The sequence below is a fragment of the Crocodylus porosus genome, unplaced genomic scaffold (assembly GCF_001723895.1).
Source record: "Crocodylus porosus isolate Cpor-Errol unplaced genomic scaffold, CroPor_comp1, whole genome shotgun sequence".
Taxonomy (NCBI): domain Eukaryota; kingdom Metazoa; phylum Chordata; order Crocodylia; family Crocodylidae; genus Crocodylus; species Crocodylus porosus.
Genome location: NW_017728910.1, coordinates 26,497,056 through 26,507,755, shown reverse-complemented (window position 1 = coordinate 26,507,755; position 10,700 = coordinate 26,497,056).

The following is a 10,700-nucleotide window of genomic DNA, read 5'->3' as shown; positions in this document are numbered from 1 at the left end:
CTTCAAGAGTAAATTGGATGCTTATCTTGCTGGGATCCTATGACCCCAGCTGACTTCCTGCCCTTTGGGCGGGGGGCTGGACTCAATGATCTCCCGAGGTCCCTTCCAGCCCCGATGTCTATGAGATCTATGAAATCTATGACATGGCTCCAATCAGACAATCGCGATATATCACATGATCTATGGCTCCAATCAGAACTAATGAAACAGTTTGAAAAACAAGAAAATCTGCTATGCAGTGCTCAGAAGCAAGCTACAGATCAAGAAATATTCATAGACATGGTCTGATGAACACTTTGACACACTAAATGAACTGATGACAACTGGCTCTTGCTCCCGGGCAGCTCTCAAACAGGAAAATAGGCAAAAATCATCAAATAAATTTTTTCCCCAGTTCTTATATTCCATATATCCCATAACAAAATAATAATCCATAAAAATTCCAAAAGCGCAGGCATGTTTGACCTGCGCAGGGAAACTAAACCTTGTCTCGGAGTCATTTAGTATGACCAAAGGGTGTAACTTCTGACATCCGTGCCTCTCCCCATAACTTAGCCCCAATTTAAAAACCTAAGAACAAAATCTTCCTGCTTGACTCAGATCAGTGGCTCTCAACCCCTTTTGACCCCTGGCCCCTGTCAGAAAATGCCAGCTCTTCGCTTTTACTTGTTTCTAGACGGTGGGAAAAAAATAGAGCAACTGTCCTGTTGCACACAGGTCAGAAAGGCCACCACAGATGTGAATGTGTCCAGCTTTTTTTGAAATGTCTGGGTTTGTCTTGTGAATCACATGGAGGTTTTTGCTCAAGGGTGTGTGGCACCCTTAAAGGGATCTCACAGCACCCCAGGGTGCTGTGGCCCCTGGCTGACAACCACTGATGCAGATAAACTGCTTTCTGACCTGCATCGCGGAGCAGGGAGGGAGTGACAGCTGGAAGCCCTCTCACGTTCAGACACTGCACGATTCTGCACCACGAGCCGGCATCCCGAAAAGCATGAAAGCCAAAATGAAGTCAGAGTATCTCCAGCTGTCCATCCCATGTGCTTTGAAGAAAAGAAATGAGAATTTCTGATGCTAGCTGATCTGCAAAGGGGACCAGAAGGGAAAAACTCTGGGGTTCAATGCCTCGATCTTCCACAGTGCTTTACATCGGTAGATCTCAAAGCTCTTTACTAAGGGGGTCTGCATCATGATCCTCCTTTTGCAGGGGGAAAACTGAAGCATGGGGAGGTGAACATAAAGTCTTCCAGAAACCCAGTGGAAGGACCAGGAATAGAACTTGCAACTCCTCGGGCCCCATCCACATAACACGAGTGCAGATCTGCAATGCTTTGCTTGTAAGGGTCTTGCTACACATTATATTGTGAGCTGCACAGATGTTGATTGCCTTAATGCTAGTTTGCACTCACATCTGCCACTTGAGTGGCACATCTGTGGCCACGTTTTAATGGAACAGGAGCTCGGTTATGTAGATCAGAGATAATCCTGCCCTGGAGTGGCATAACTTTGAGCAGCATAACGAGTGCTTTAAGCCACTTAAACTGTTACTGTGTGGAAAGTCCAGGGGTTGAGCTCCAGGAACCGCCCAAAATGAACACATAACAAGGCTTAAGTTTGTTTCTTTTAAAGACCAGGATTTCCTTTAGAAAGGAAAGAGAATCCAATCTGGCAAGTTTACCCCCATTGCCCCATGTACACATTCACATCTCCTACACCTGCCTTGCAGACTGAGGATGCCATTAACCATCTTCACCTGGATGCAAAACCCCTTGAAGATGGAGGACAGGTGGGCTGAAATCAGAACCTGTATCTGCAGCTCGGAAAGACAGAAGTTTAGGGCTGGAAAGGACCTCGTGAGATCATCAGGCTTACCTCAAATCCAGAACGAGCTTCCAAGTCAGAGCCTCCGCAAAGGGCAGGGGTGTAGACCACAACCCAAACGGTGCTGTTGGTATGCATTGCGCATCCCCCTGGCTTGGTCATTTGGACGGACAGATGGAAGGAGCACCTCCCTCTAGGAATGAGAGCCATGGATTAGTTGAAAACATAGTATCATAGAAAATGAGGGTGGGAAGGGACCTCAGGAGGTCATATCTAGTCCAACCCCCTGCTCCAAGCAAGACTATGCCCGACTGGATCCTTCCAGCCAAGGCTTAGCCTTCCTGCACAGCTCTGAAAGCCTTGACCAAATCTTGGAAGACAGCCCAAAGTCTGCTGGTGTGTAACACAGGGAGGAAGGAGGCTCCTGTCGCTGCAAATGGGGAGTGTGCTTGGAAAGCCGGGGGAGTTAACCACACCAGTCTGAAGCCAGGCAGGGCAGGGGGGACCCTAGCGACTCACTGCTTCAGAGGGGTGGTTTTTGTTGGTTGAGTGCTGCTGGACCGTGGGAGCCTGCGGACAGGGCTGGTGGGTGGCGAAGGTCCGAGGAGATGGCTGAGTTGGAGGGATGATAAACCCGGTGCCTCATTCAAGGGAAACACTTCATATGGCTCCTGTAAGCCCAGGCCCCAAAGTTTCCTCTGCGCAGAGGATGCAGGTCCACGACACTTCCTCGAGGAATAAAAACCTGCCACTTTAGCAACCAGGAGCACCCCCGGGATGTTATAAACAGGACCTGAAACCCCCCCGGAAAAGGCTTTACCTCCCCGAAGGACTGTACTTTTCACTGTGGGAGATGGGCCCGAGCCACAGCTTTGGCATCACGAACCCCCTGAGGTCGGGCCGTTCAGATGCAGAGAGCTCACTGAGTTAGAAACAAGGGAGAAGCGGAGCCAGGTTTCAAAATCTCAAAACAGAGTAGTTCTCCTCCAGCCAGCTCAAGAGAAAAGCTGTAAAACCGCCTGCTATTTTTATCTAGGAACCCCCGATCATGTCAGTTAAGTGTCTACTTTATATATTCAACATGAACTCAAAGAAAGAGAAGCTGGACGGTGCATTTATAGGGCCACATCTGGTTGCTAAAGTACTTCCTTAGTGACTTTTTGCTGTTTTAACTCAACCTCTGAATAGCACATAAAAAAGCCCAGGCATCTTTCACCACCCGTGACAACCATATCCTTCACCTCCATACCCCTGACACACTTTTAACCATCCTTGGGCTCTTTCATGCTTTATTGATTAGCGAAGGCAACGGCTGGGCCAGTCGGCAGTATAGTACTGCCCTGGCATCTATGCACTCGGATCAGCAAACTCTGCCAAATCTCCCAACTGCCAGCCAAGAATGGATGTGCCCAGCTTCTGCACCCAAGGAGAGGTGGAGCGAAGCCAATCTGACTGCCAGCTCCAGAGAGCCAGCCAAAGGGGAGAGCAGTATTAACAGCAATCTCCCTGGCAGAGGCTCCTCTTGGAAGGCCTGCCTGTAATGCAAGCCTTGGGAGGAAAACATGGATTTTAGGGGATCTACTACATAGAGTACTCCATCTTGCAGCTGGAAGGGACCATTAAAATAGCCTTGTCTGACTTCTCTAACGCAGGCCAGAAAATGTTGCCTTCGAGCAACGGAGACTGCCTGGATTGTCTGCCATGGAGCATTTCGACGTCGAAAGCTGCTTAAAAAACACGTGCCCCTGTTACAGGGCCAGTGTGTTACAATGGAGATCGCAGCTGCTCAGCTGCAGCACGGCTACTCGTGCTGCCAGGTGTGTTGCTATCTCTGTACAGATGTGTAGAAGAACATCTTAAATACAGGCAGGGTGTTGTTGGGGCTGGAAAGGGGTTTGAAATAGGCCCTTTCAAGCAAGTCAAGGGTGGTATTTGAACTCTGATTCAACAGCTCCCAACTCCTGGGAGATGAGACTTCTGCAATAAATTATAATAATGTCAATAATGATGATGATGAGAAGAGAAAGAAGAAGAGGAGTGTTGATGCCTCGTGCCAGTTTTATATCCTAGGGCGTGTATGAAACACGGCAAGCCATGCATACTTGATCACAGAGAGAGAACTTGCCAGGAAGCCTCACCATCTATATAAGAGGTCCTCTGTGAATGACTGGGATGGTTTGTCCCATTTCTACATTTTAGAGACCTTCCCAACTGGCTTGGGTGTATCCCCATTCACAGATGGCACTTCCAGTCGTCTTCTTGAGGTGCCAAGAAAGTACCACAACCACATGAGAGAAATGAAGGTGATATGATGCTGCATATATCCCCTCATAGGATAGCAACATCAATGCATATCCGCAGCCCTGGCTGTAGGAGTCCCAGCTGTGCAAGCTTGTAGTTATGCTAAGCTACATTGCTGAAAAGCGGTATGGGAGAAAGGGGCCTCGTGATGGCTGGATGACCCCGTAAGAAAAAAAGTGGGGGAAAATCCCACACTAATGAGCAGAAAAGAAGGCAGTATGAAGATGGCAAAATTAGAACTGACAAATGAGACTGCAGGCTCATAAACGCGGTGATCAAAACAAATACAGATGAACATCTCAAGGGAGGGAGAGAGAAGAGAGTCAAGACTCACCTTTTTGTAGAAGCCTAGGGGAGCTCGAATGCTGCATGGTGTCTCTATCTGTCAAGGGCAAGCTTCGTGCAGTTGGACTGACTGTTAATGAGACCACCTGATGCTAATAAACCTTTTCTGAGCTTTCACCACCAAACACATATCCAAGTTGTGTTTTCTGCATTGCCTTTGGGATCTGGAAGACGACTTGCTAGTGCCGGCCTTCCAGAATACACAGACTCCAGCAGTCTGCATATCAAAAGTGACGGCAACCAGATGCCACCCAAGAAAGCACAGCTCAGAGCATGCGTCTGATCCACACCAGTGCCTGCTTGGGGCTGGTTGGTTGCTGTATCCCAGTTCAGTTTGGTTTGAGCACCGGTGTCTGCCTGCATTTGTAGCATAGGGTGATGACATCAATCAGCTTTTATTGATGCATCAGCTGCTGATGGACCGCAACATTATGCCATTCAACCTACAACTACAACCATGGTGATGATGATGCACCATCTGGGATCTTGGAGGAAATATATTTACTGATATACGGTATCAATAGGATTAGAATATTTCCACTTTCCTTGGCAAGTTAGCGATACCCATCCGTGTTGTTTCTGGAGGCCCCCTGCTTTATAACACAGCCAACTTCTAATTTAGTCAGTGAGGTCGTGATACCCCCACCATATGACGCAAATGCACCATGAACAATTAATGATATACCTATACTTGTCGTGCCCAGGACTGTCTTCAGTTCTTGCCATAACTGATCATATTTGCCAGGTTTTTTTTAGCACCCGTCACCTGAACAGTCGCATCAAATGGAAAGCAAAGATCCCAGATGAGGCACTGTCCCTTCCCGTGTTTTATGACAGCCATATCTGGTCTTCTGGTGTATCCTTTGTGAACAATAAAGAATGAAAAATCCCATTGTATTTTTATGCAGTTAGTGTCTATAGCTTTGTCTGGCCAGCAGTGGGAATACCTGTCCTTTCTCCGGACTTCACTTCTTACAGAGCACCCCATGTGCAAGACTATCATATCCTATTTTATACTCGCCTCTGCCCATTTTGTTACAGCTACTGTATTGTACCAAGTTGGCCACACATCCTACATCCTGCATTCGCACCTTTTCAACCATCGACATCATCGATGATATCATTTTAGACCCAAGAAGCCACAACCACCAACTATGAAGATCAGTGCCTATTTCTCCTAGGGGCTCCATCATCATCATGCCCACACACATCCATATACACATACACAGTCTATCCAAGCCCCAAAGAACTTACAATTTACATAAGCAAAGCAGACAAAAAAAGAGAAAGAAGGCTGCATCTTTCCTAATTTACAGATGGGGAACAGAATGAGATAAAGGGATGTGCCCAGAGTGGGATGCACCAAGTCAGGGACAGGAGTGAGACGTAAGCCCCAGCTCCTGAATCCCAGTTCTGCACCTGCAGCCCAAAACTGTGCTAAAGATGTGTTTTCCATCAGTTTGGAGGAAAAACACAGAGCAGTTGTTCTCACAAAAGCTCGCTGCAGGAGTGGAGATGTCTTCTAATCACAGAGTGGACCTGGAATCAATCAAAGGTCTCCTCCATCATGACAGTAGGAAACGATATGAAAGGCAGAGTCTGGTTCTCCAGCTCCCTCTTGCAGTGGCCAGTTCCAGCTGCCGCCAAGGTATAAGAAATCCAGAGCAGGTACAGATGGGATAAGCTGCCCACAGGACAAGTTTGTCCCTAACCCCAAATGATCAAAGTCGAGGACAGTTCCTGAAGCAGGAGGGATTGCATCCCTTGCAAAATGCTTGGATTTTCTCCTGTTCTCATTAGCCAAACCCTCCCATGCTGTGCCTTCTTCATGAACATCTTGCAGCAGTGAGTTCCCACAGGCCAACTGTGCATCGGAGGGCAAGGTCTGGAAACTCCAGGCAGTTTTAAGTGTTGCCTTTGCAGTTTCATTGGATGAGCTATGTGCTATTATTACAAGACAGGGCATTATTGATTGATTCACCTCCCAATCAGTAGTCATGATTTGGATGATAAGCTCCTCTGGAATGGGGACAGATCTTCTCTATGCCTTGTACAGCACCAAGCGCATGGTTACATGACGTGGAAAGAAACTCAGATCTTCCGATGGCAAAACCACACATCCCTCCTGATGCTTGCGGTGTGGAGGGCTCGTCAGAAATTCATAGATTGTAAGGCTGGAAGGGACCTTGGAAGATCGTTGGATCTAGCCCTGATGCTAACAAATTAATTGTAACAGGTTAATTAACTGCTAACAAATTAATTGTAACAGATTAATTTGTACGGTACAGGACCTAGGACATACAGCTCTGTTTCTGCCAAGAAGAGGGCAAGGTTGTAGGTGCATATGAGTCAAGTTTTGTCTGCATGGATATAGTCATCTGTAATACCATATAACTTCAACATTTTAGGTTCAATCTGAGGCTTTGCAGCACTCTCGCTAGTCGGGCACGTGCTGTGACATTCAACTTTCAGATGAATCATGTTATAACAAACCTGCTCCCAAAAATCTGCTCTATGTGGAGAGGATGTTATCAAGGGCTGAATCTAAAAAAAAAACCCGTTGCAACTTCCCAAGAGCCTTCCACAAAATACAGATTCCCTACGAACCTGGGAGAAACTTAAGTAATAGGAAGTTAATTCCAAATCCCCAGCTGTTAGTTAAACTACTCGGTATTCTTACTTCTTTTTAACGTATAAATAGGTTTGTAAAGCCCTTGGCCTACCAGGAAGGTGCTCTGCAGGTGTTATTCTCTGCTGCAGGTGACAGCCAGTGACTCAGGAAGGGTGCTTGGTGTCTGAAAACATCTCACCCAGTGAACAGCAGGTCCAGTAAAAGATATCAGTACTTTTTTTTTTAAAGCTTGCTTCTCCAATAGATGAGATACCAGAGCAAGTACACGAGTGTGCTGCTGCCCACAATAAAATGCACTGGACAAATCACTTAAAAAACCCACCATTTTTTTCTAAGCTTAGCAAACCACTCCTGATACATCAGCACGTGCGAAGGGACACGCAGCACACTAAGCACTGGACAGGAATGGACACACACACCCAGCCTCAGTGGAGACAAATCTCAGTATTAAATCTAACTATATCTCACGTCTTTGTTTCAGACCTGGAGCATGCATGTAAGAAGTTATAAACAATTTGTTCTGGGAGGTATCATTGAAGGGCGCACACCCCCCTCCAGGAATGCCCCAGGCTCTGACAGGCAGCATCATGGATGCAATGGGGCCTGACAACACGGTTTTACAGATTGAGACTTTTCCTGGGTTGGCTTCCCAACATTTCACAAGCAGCCAGATGACTGCTTTATGTCAGAGAGGGAAAGAAGGACCATAGACACACTGGAAGCTTGGCTTAGCTTGTATCAGTGCAAATAAATAAGCCTGTGTAGATTCAATGCAAACTGCCAACGATCCCAAAAAAAGTCCTCCTGTTTTTATGCACCAGTGAGTGAGTCCCTTATGTGATACAGCCAAAAAAAAAAGACAAATCTGATCTTAGCATGCATCAGGTGAGCTATCTGCAGCAAAGCTAAGGCAATACTCATGGTATTATATTGGGGAAAGACCTCGTACGAAATGCTGCGCACCCAGCAAGAAAGATGGATTCAGACCAGACAGGACTCAGAGATGGACTCCCAGGAAGATCAGAGGACTGGGAAGCCCTTCTTCTCACTGGTGATGAGAAAAGCTTGGTTTGTATGGCTTAGCAAAAAAGACAGGGGATACAGCTCCTGTCCCTGAATCCATGACAGGGTCAACCGCAGGGTGGAAGAGGAGCTACTTAAGCTAAAGCACAGTGTTGGCATAAGATCCCCCGGGTATCAACCGGCCTTGACGAGAACGGCAGCTGGACATTAAAAGACGGCTTTTCAAGTATGGGAGGAGTGAGTTTCTGGGCCAGTGCACCACCAGGGAGAGTGGGACAAAACCCTCCTCCCTAGTTTTTAAAATGCTACTTGAGAGCTTTTGCCCAGGATGATGAGATGGCTGCTGCAGGCAGAGACGGCCAACAAAGGGACCAACAAGGGTGGCAGGTTTCTGCCTCCAGAAACATCCACAGATCCTTTCGAGAGGATGATGGCAGCAGCTGCTTTGTCCGGCTGATGCAGCCCCCCTGCAACCAGTGATGCTGGCTGCCGGCGCAAGGGGAGTCTGCCTGCAGGGATCTGCCTGAGGGCTGGGACTTGGCCAGATCAATTCGTTCACCACCAAAATGCTAGCCCGTCTGGACTGGAGCTGGGCAGTGACTAGCAGCCATTGCAAAGAGGACGTGCGATAAAACAAATGTTAGGTGAAGCAAGCTCCAGTGCACTTTAAATTCAAATAGGAGCGAGACTTGGCTCTGAGATCTATCGTCTCCAACAGGTCTGAGAACCAAGCACCACCCCAGTTACCACTTCCTTAGCTCCTCAGTAAAATAGCTCGTTAGCAGGGCTGATCTGGACTTCCTTGTGTTTTTACTGCACGCGCTGTCCCTACCAGACCTTGACACTTTTCTTTCCCCTTTTTTCCATATCAAATCAATCTCCCATTTTGGAAGACCCGTGATTTCCCTTGATGCTTAAATTAACCATCCACCCTGGCACTGGGATGATCTGCCATGCCTAGGCTGTGAGCGTGCTGGAGGGCTCTGATCGACGGGCTTTCCACCCTTAAACTCAAGTCACATGAAGTTAATCCAAAATCTCCAGCTGTTCTTGAAACTTCCCAGTCTTCTTCCTTCCTAACATAGAAATAGGTTTGTAAAGCCCTTGTCCGACCAGGAAGGTGCTTTTCACCCTTAAGTCTTAAAACACTTCACAAAGTAGGTGGGGGAGAGAGAGGGAGAGTGATTTAGCCACGGTCGCCCAACCAAGCTCAGAAACCCTGACTCCCGGCCCGGGGCTGTGTAGACTGGCCTGTGTAACAGTGTCGGGGTAGGTTTTGTTTTCAGCTGCTAGGAAGGAAGGCAGGAGTTTCTGAAGGCTGATAGGACAAACTTAGAAGCTTGTATCAATCAATACTCGTGTTGATTTGTGCTCTAAATAATGACCCGCTGCTCTTTTCCTGCTGATAAAGAAAAATAATGCAATTCTTCGTTATCCACACTTGCGCGGAAAGCCTTACAGTTCCTCGCGCTCACTTGCATGGTGCTGGGTGTGTTTCTTGAGGAAATGAAGACAGCCGGAGGCTTGGAAACACTTCTGCCTTTCCTTGCATGCACAGGGGAGTGTCTTTTGTCTTGCCTGGGCTTGCTGCTGGGACTCGAGCCTTGCAGAGAGCCCGTAGAGGGCAGCACATTTTACATCCCTCACCTCCACTTGTTTCTGGAGGATTTCGCCTTTCTGCTTCTGTACTGCACGATGCTCTGTGTTGACGAATGCCTGGGGGGCCGGTGGATGACCACAGGAGCACAGGCGAGGGATAGCAAGAAGGGAGATGACAAGAGACTATGCCTGTTTTGGTTTCCTTTTCCGTAAACCCGTCTCTCCACCCTTTAGCCGTACACATATAGATAGAGGGATAGAGCGATAGATAGACCTATCTATCTGTCTGCCAAGATACAAAGGCAGCAAGAGATGAATGCAAGCAATCACAGTGGCGGGGCTGTTCCTGCGCGCCCGCGAAGCCAGAGGCCAAACCCAAACCAAAGGAGACCGCAGTAGATAACGTGACCGTTTGGGGCAGAGTTAAATGCTCTCCCGCTCTAAAGTACGGTGCAATTTGTGGTTGCGTTTGTAAGCGTGCGCATGTAGCCGCTCGGGGCGGGAGGGGCCCCTGCGGTCGTGGGGTCCAGCCCTCCCCGCACGCGGCAGGAGGGGCTGCTTGGGCGAAGCTGGTCTCTCTCCTTAGGCGGACGCGCCTGCGCATCCAGCTGCTTCTCCAGGCAGATGCATCTCCCCCGAGGCAGGCGAGGGGTGCGGCGGGCCGGGGAGGCTCGTGCCCCCCGGGGGCAGGGCCACGTGCCACCCCGGCTCCCGGGGGCCGGGGCAGAGCCCAGCCCGCCCAGGAGAGCGGGGCGGCCGGGCTGGGGGCTGCCATGCCTCTGCCCCGGCAGGCCGCCGGCGCAGCCCGCGGCTGGTGGGCAGGGGGCTGGGCATCCCCAGGCTCTGCCTCCTTCCCCACCCCCCAAAAAACCTGGAGGTGGGCGCACGGAGATGACGTCGGCTCCCTAACCTTTCAACTCCCCCAAAGTCCCTTGTTTTGTGTGCGGGTTTTGGGAAGGCCAACATGGCGGCTGCCCGG